General features: G+C 44.8%; 1 long non-coding RNA gene across 1 annotated transcript; it reads right to left on the reverse strand.

Annotated features, from left to right (window-relative positions):
* Positions 1 to 477: 477 nt before the first annotated feature.
* On the reverse strand, positions 478 to 7,297 carry LOC132386167 (uncharacterized). Its single transcript, XR_009509421.1, has 4 exons — positions 7,243 to 7,297; positions 3,687 to 3,737; positions 2,614 to 2,664; positions 478 to 529 (listed from the first exon to the last, which is right to left on the reverse strand). It is a non-coding gene; the product is annotated as an uncharacterized LOC132386167 (long non-coding RNA).
* Positions 7,298 to 7,695: the final 398 nt, after the last annotated feature.

Raw genomic sequence — 7,695 nt, forward strand, 5'->3', positions numbered from 1 at the left:
AATTTTTCAACTCGAATCTGAAGGCTGCCGGGATCAACATGGGGAAACTTCAATCCTGAATTCTTTGCCATTGCACTTCGTCTCAGTGGTAGAATTTAACTCTGAGCTCTGTCGGCATTTTTAATCAATCATTGAATTGTCCTCCCTTACAAACATATTGCACACATCCTGTACTTGTAACTATGCGGGCTCTACATCAATCGTATCATACTCAATCCCTGAGAACTGCCATATTCATTTTACCACGCCCAACAGCCCAAGTAAACCTGACCAAAAATAAAAGTCAATTGTTGTTTTCTGCGGCTTTCGGAAACCCTATAACAAGGTGACGCATATGAGATGGCTTAAAGAGCTAAATTACATGGTATTACGACAGCGCTCCTGACATTACCGTCATTTTGAGCACCCGCGCGATACAGCAGCACTATTGGTTCATTTTTCGTCCCGCGCATAGTCACTGTCTTCGATATCCATTTACCTGTCAAGGCGAATAGGCACCGGAGGTGCAGTTGTGGTATCTTCGTCGGCCCTGTGGACAAAATAGAAATACTTATATCTCCGTAATCCGGAACTCATCTGCTTCCCGTCTCGTTAAACCACAACTTGAACCATTTCCCGATCCAAAGAGAGCGTCAGATTGTTCTGACGTCAGAACGTTAGTGCCAAAGTGAATGATTTTGACCCATGAGAAAAAAAAAAGGCAAAGAATCAGCGGAAGTGCCAGCACAGCGGGGCGCTGAGCGACGCAGAACTGGGACGGCACGGGGCAGGGAGGCGGGATCAGAGCGGGGGCCGATCTCGGGTGAGTTATGAAACGGGGCGAGAGGCTGAGCACATGAACTGGGTTGACGTGCTGGATGTGGAGGTCACGTCAGATCTCAGCAGCGCACTTTGTGCGATTCAGGCGGACATCAAAAGAACAAAATTGAAAGGACGCTTACAAAAACCATGGGCTATTGCAAATTGTGCTGGAGAGCTTTGAATGGAGTTCAGGGAAATGATGGATGGATGGATGAGCGGAATACGTATTTTGCATCTGTCTTCACTGTGGAAGATACCAGTGATTTGACCAATTACTGTCGTGACGGGTCCAGTCAACGGAGAGGGATTCAACAGAAACAGCGGAAAATTCAAGTGCAGCTTAGCGGCAGTGCCATTTAGTGTGCTAAGTTTTAGCTTGCGCCTGTTTCAGATCCTCAGACTTAAGGGAGGTAACAACTTCATCATTCTGCTCGAACTTCTCGATTTCACATCTGGCAGTGCCAATTGCTCCGGAGACAGTGTTTTCTACTGAGTTTGCGATGTGGGAGGTCTACATAGCGTCCACCTTTATGGATAATCAAATCTGCACCTGCTGCACCGTGCTGCCGCTTTTGTGAGAACGTTTCAACGATCTGGAGAAGCAGCTGATTATCTTCAACTCATAAGAGAGAATAAAGAGGTAATAGATAAGAGCTGCAGGAAGCTGGTCATATCCTGGTTGCCTATAACTCCTGTCTGCTCCTCCTCACCTTTCTTGACAGGACGAAGGTCATCGAACTACCTGTCTAGTACCCTAATTCGGTCCCTAAGGAGAAGCAGCTCGACGCACCTGATGTGCACGTAGTCGTCCGGCAGGCTGGGTGTCTCCCGGATTTCCCACATCTCACACCCAGTACAGAACACCGGCCTCACAGACATATATCCTGTTTCTATTCCTCAGAGTTTGCATACCTCACTTCGACCCGTTATCCACGAATCCCGAATGAACCAATGCCCTACCGTTCTGTCTAAGATCACTTCGGTCGATGAACGCTCCTTTGATGACTGCTCCGCTTGGCAGCCTCCCTTTTCTGCCTGAATCTGTCCTCCTATTTAGCTCACGATTTCCTTCCTACATGCGCTTTCCGGGCTCCCTTTACAAAGTAATACACACATGTTCTCTATTATCCTGACTTCTATATATTATTCACATGTGTATTTATTCGCAGAATTTCCTAAATCCACCTACAAAGATTCCAAATGCTCTGACCCTAACATCTTTCTACAGATGTTATATCACCTGCTACCAACAGAGCCATCCCAACGCATATGCCTTCCTGCATGTGCCGTTAAAAAAAAGGATATCCTTAGATGTTAAGCTCCCACATTCGACCGTCTTTCAGCCGGTACTCAGTGACGCCCATGGCGTCAGTGTCTAATTGTTGGTCCATTCCATTCTGAATGCTGCACGCATCTAAATGCGGCAGGGTCAGTCCAGCATTCCTCGCCATTTGAAATTCACCTCTGCCGTAGAACTAATCTCTTTGCTCTGTCTGCCCTGGTCCTTCTCTACAGGCATCTTACTCACATCATCTACTTATAAACTTGCTGGCCCTTCATCAAATGTATCATACTGGATCTCTTATCTCTGCCATTTTATCTTAACCACGCCCAACTGCTTTAGTAAATCGGACGTAAAGGAAAATTAATTATTGATTTATTAGATTTTCTGAAGTGTTTTCACAAAGTTCCACAGATGAGGCGGCTTAACGAGATAGGATGACATAGTGTTATCGGAACACACCCGACCCTACCATTAGTTTGAACCCCCTCTCGACACAGCAAAACAATTAGTCTTCAATTTCCACTCACCCCTCAAGTTGAAAAACAGCCCACCCTGCAAGTGGACTGTGTTGGCCAAGCCTGTGAACAAAATAGAAACAATTATATCTCTGTAATCTGGAACCTATCTGCTTCGCGGCTCATTAACCCAACCTTTGAACTTGTTCCCGGTCCTGTCACTGTGCACTTTTTTAAATTTTAACCAGAACGTTCCTACAGGTCATTTCGAAAAGGGCTGAGTCTGAAGAATGTGATGAGAACAACGAATGACCGGGCCTGTCAGCAAAGTTGGATGCATAGGGACGCAGAGCCGCGACCGCCCCGATGCAGAGAGGGAGCTCAAGGCTGGACCACATCTCGGCTGAGTTACTAAACAGGGTTAAAGCTGAGCACATGAAGTGGGCTGAAGAGCTGGCAATATATGATCACGTGAGATCTCAACAGCGCACTTTATACAATTAAGGTGGACAACAAAGGGACCCTGGAAAAACACATTTGATGATATGGAAAGAATAAGCGATGTTATAAGGCACAGTTACAAATAGAACGTGACGGTGGAGAGGTTTCAATGAGACTCAGGGAAATGATGGATAAGCGCAACAGGTTATTTGAATCTATCTTCACTGTGGAAGACACCAGTGATCTGGTGAACATCTCAAGGGAAATCTGTTGTGCGGACACCCACCGGCAGAGAGGGATTCAATGGGAAAGCGGAAATTTCAAGCACCTGCGTCGCGGCAATGCACTTGTGTGTGTTAGGCTTTAGAGTGCGGTGGAAAACTATCGGCAACATTATCACCCGATCTTATTTCTCCATTCCTCGTCGGTTAGCGAGAATTGGTACAGCGGCAGTGTTTTTGCAATGTGGGAGGTCTAGACGTCGTCCACCCTCTCGGATAAACAAATCTGCTCCAGGTGCACCGAGCTGCAGCTTATGAGGGGACTTATTAAGGATGACAACGTGCCGCACGAAGCTGGTTAACGAGCTAGTTTCGCATAGTGTTACTGAAGCTTTCCCGACCCGTCCGTCGGATGGAGAAGCCACCCGATACGGCAACACTTTAATCGCCCCGTACACAGACCTAGTTTTCGATTCTACTTACAACGGCCCTTTACAACGTCGCGCAGGTGGAGATGTGTTGCATTTGCGTTTCCTGTGGGGAAAAATAGAAAAATCTTTCTCAGTAACGCGTAAACACCTCCCGGCTTCTTAAACCACTCTTTAGTCCATTTCCCCGTCCTGTCAGAGCGTACCACATTTCTCATTCGCTGTCCAGTCATTCGAGCAAGTTAATTTGAAAAGTGAGTTATTTTGAAGAATATGAAATAAACAAAAGTTTAGAGGACCTGCCAGCAAAACGGAATGCCCAGCGATGCAGAACTGTGACGGTCAGTGAGCGGCGAGGGCAGCTGAGAGCTGGGCCAAAGCTCGGGTGAGTTATTAAACAGGGCAAAAGGCCGAGCACGTGAAATGAGTTGAAGATATGGCCGTGGATAACGACGTGAAACCTCATGAGCGCACGTTGTACAATTAAGACGGACAACACAGGGATCATAGAAGAACAGATTTTTAGATAAGGAAACAATAAGCAAGAGTCTAGAAGGAACAACTGTAAATTGAACAACCATATGCAATAGTCTAGAAGGAACAATTAGAATTTGAACATTATGCTGGAGGGGTTTGAATAGGATTCAGGGACATGGTGGATGAGCACAATTAATATTTACATTGACCATTGCTGCGGAAGACACCAGTAATTTGGCCAACATTCAAGGGCGATGAGGTGTGCGGCAACCAATCTACAGAGAGGGATTCGTCAGATAAGGCGGAAAATTCAATTGCATGTCTATAGGCCATGACTTTGAGTATGTCAGGCTTGAAAGTGCGCCAGTCTAAGATCGTCCGGTTTAGGCGACAGAAAAGTGTCTGGCTATTTTATCATTGAGTAATCGCCGGATTGCTGTACCACGTGGGCAATCCACACCAGAGGTGCGTGGAAAGAGCCAGTCCATAAGCAGGACGATCGAGAGTATGGTTTGGCTGCAGATCTTCTGAGTTCATGGAGTAACCAATCAGCAAGCGACTATGCGTGAACAGAGATATTTTTCAGTCAGGAACGCGCAGAAGATTTTTTAAAAAAGTGAACAGAGTTTCCAGCGATTTATCTCTGAGTTGGCCATTCAACATCGGGGTGCAGTAAAAGAGTTGTTTTTTCATTAGGCGGCGATCCAGATTTTGATGGAAAGTTTCTAATTTCTTTTGTCTGTTGTTTTTTGCTTCTGAATTGAGGAGCGACCATTCTGAAAGTTGAATTCATTAGAAAGGGATGTACGAGACCTGTTTTGGGAGAGGGTTCGGCTCATCAGGCTTACGCGAGGTCAGGCTTTGGTGAGGCATATAGTCTTATAAGTTGAACTCTCTGTACTTATTTGTCCATTCTTCATTCACTAGGGCATATTGTTTAGGTGAGAATCGCAACAGAAACAGTGTTCTGTACACGGGTGTGAAGTGGGAAGTCGGCCAAACGTCCAGCATTGCAACTGAACACAAAGGAACAAGAGCTGCAGATCGACGACCTTCGGGGAATGAGGACAAGATCGATCGCAATTGCTGGTCTGGAGCTCTAAAACAGTCAAACGCTCCTGATATGTTAACTCCATCAGTCCCGGAATTACTAGCATGTACTTTCTCATTCCCATTAACTTTCTCCAATGACAACACGTCCTTTCTGAAGAAAGGGGCCCAAAACTGTTGAAAAACTGCAAGTGCGGCTGACCAGTGCTTTAAACAGGGTCGGCCCTTTGTCTTTGCTTTTGTATTCTATTCCTATTAAAATAAATGGCACCACTTCATTTCCTTTCAATACCCCAGTATTACACTGTAAGTTAACCATTTGGGAAATTTGTACGAGGTATCTTGAGTCTCTCTGCATGAATGTTTACGTTCCCCATTTAGATAAGGGTCCACATTATTGATCCTTTAACCAGAATGCGTTATCGTTCATTACCCAACACTGTTTAACATCTGTCACATTTTTTCAAAGTCGTTCACTTTGTATATGTCATGCTGCAATCTCTAAACTTCCTCAGAACTATCCATCCCTTTAGCCATCTTCGTATTATCCGCAAACATTACCACAAAGCCAACAGTTCCTTTATCTATGTGATGGACAGACAACGTGAAAAGCAGATGACCCAGTACTGAACATTGAGTAACACCACTAGTTACGGGAAGGCAATCAGAAAAGGCCTATTTTAATCCTATTCTCTGCCTTCAGCCTGTCAGTGATTGTATATTTCCTGTAACGCTGTAGGATTTTATCTTGTTAAGCAGCCTCGTTTGTGGCACGTTCTCCAGCGTCTTCTGAAAATCTAAGTAAATGAAATCCATCACCTCTCCTATTATCACGCTGCTGGTTGCTTCCTTGAAAAAATCTACAGATTTTTCTGCAAGTGCTCCTTTCACAGAAACCATGCTGATTTTATTTTTCCATTATAAAAGACATGTACATGTTACACATAGCATCTAATTGTAAACCAGCTGACTCGTAGTCAGCTGTATCATACTTGCTCACATTCCTCAGCCATATTACAGACAGACAGAGAGATAGACGGACAGACATACTTTATTGATCCCGAGGGGAACTGGGTTTTATTACAGCCGCACCAACCAACAATAGTGTAATATAAAACCATAAATAATTAAATAATAGTAACTTAGTAAGATACTCCGAGGGAGGAGTTGTTAAGTTCAGTGGCCACAGGAAGGAATGACTTCCTATGACGCTCAGTGTTATATCTCAGTTGAATAAGTCTCTAGCTGAATGTATCCCTGCGCCTAACCAGTACATTATGGAGTGGATGGGAGACATTGCCCAAAATAGCATGCGACATGGACAATCCTTAAGCCACTGCCAACAACCCTCGTAAATCTGAGAAAGTCAATTGATATTCATTCCTTAGATTTTCAGAAAGACGTTATCAAGGTACTGCACATGTGGTTCATTTTTAAATGTTTAATGCTTTCTGTTAGCGGCAGTCACCCCACTGCATATGCCTTCGTATCTGTCCTTATGATACAAAATACATTCGAAGATGCTAAGCTCTCAACTATGACTTTCTTTCAGGCACGACTCGGTGATGCCCACGACGTCATCGCGAAAAATCTCTGATTGCACGATAAATTCGTCCACTTAATACTGAATGCTGCGCGGATCTAAATGCGAAAGCTTCAGTCCTACATTCTTCGCCCATTGAATTTTGTCTCGATGGTAGAATTTAATTCTTTGCTTTGTCTGCATTTGTGACTAATCTTGATTCGCCCTCACGTACAGCATGTGACACGCATCCTCTACTTCTAAATTTGCTGACTCATCATCAATTGTACCATACTCGATCCCTTATCTCTGCCATAATATTTTAAACGCACCCAACAGCTCTAGGAAATCCGAACGCAAAGAAAAGCCAAATGTTGTTTTCTTAGACTGTCAGAAACGCTTTAACAAGGTGCCACGGTTGAAGCAATTTAAGGAGCTAATTAGCATGTCATTACCAGAGTGATCTCGACCATACCGTCAGATTGAGCACCCACGCGATACTCCAACACTTTTGTTTCATCTCTCACCTCGGGCACAGTCACAGCCTTCCATTTCCACTCACCTGCCACGGCGAGAAGCTCTTGGAGATGCAGTTGTCACGCGTCCGCCGGACCTGTAGGCAAAGTAGAAATGATTATATCTTCGTTATCCAGAACCCTTGAGCAGGTTAGTGCGAAACCGAGTGAGTTTGCAGAATGTGAAGAAAACAAGGAAACAGTGGACCTGCCAGCAAAGCGCGTGTCACAGAGACGCAGAACTGCGGTGGGCCCGGTGCAAAGAGACGATGTCAAAGCTCTGTCCGATCTCGGGTGAGTAATTAAACAGGCCAGAAGGCTAAGTTCATAGCTGTCGAGATCACGTGAAATCTCAGTGGAGAGCTTTGTGCGATTAAGTCGAACAGCAAAAGGACACAGAAACAACAGCTTTAAAGATATGGAAACAACAAACGGCATGTGAGACGGCACAACTATACATTGTGCTGGAGACGTTTGAATGCGAATCAGGAAAATAATGG

The sequence above is a fragment of the Hypanus sabinus genome, unplaced genomic scaffold (assembly GCF_030144855.1).
Source record: "Hypanus sabinus isolate sHypSab1 unplaced genomic scaffold, sHypSab1.hap1 scaffold_105, whole genome shotgun sequence".
NCBI lineage: Eukaryota > Metazoa > Chordata > Chondrichthyes > Myliobatiformes > Dasyatidae > Hypanus > Hypanus sabinus.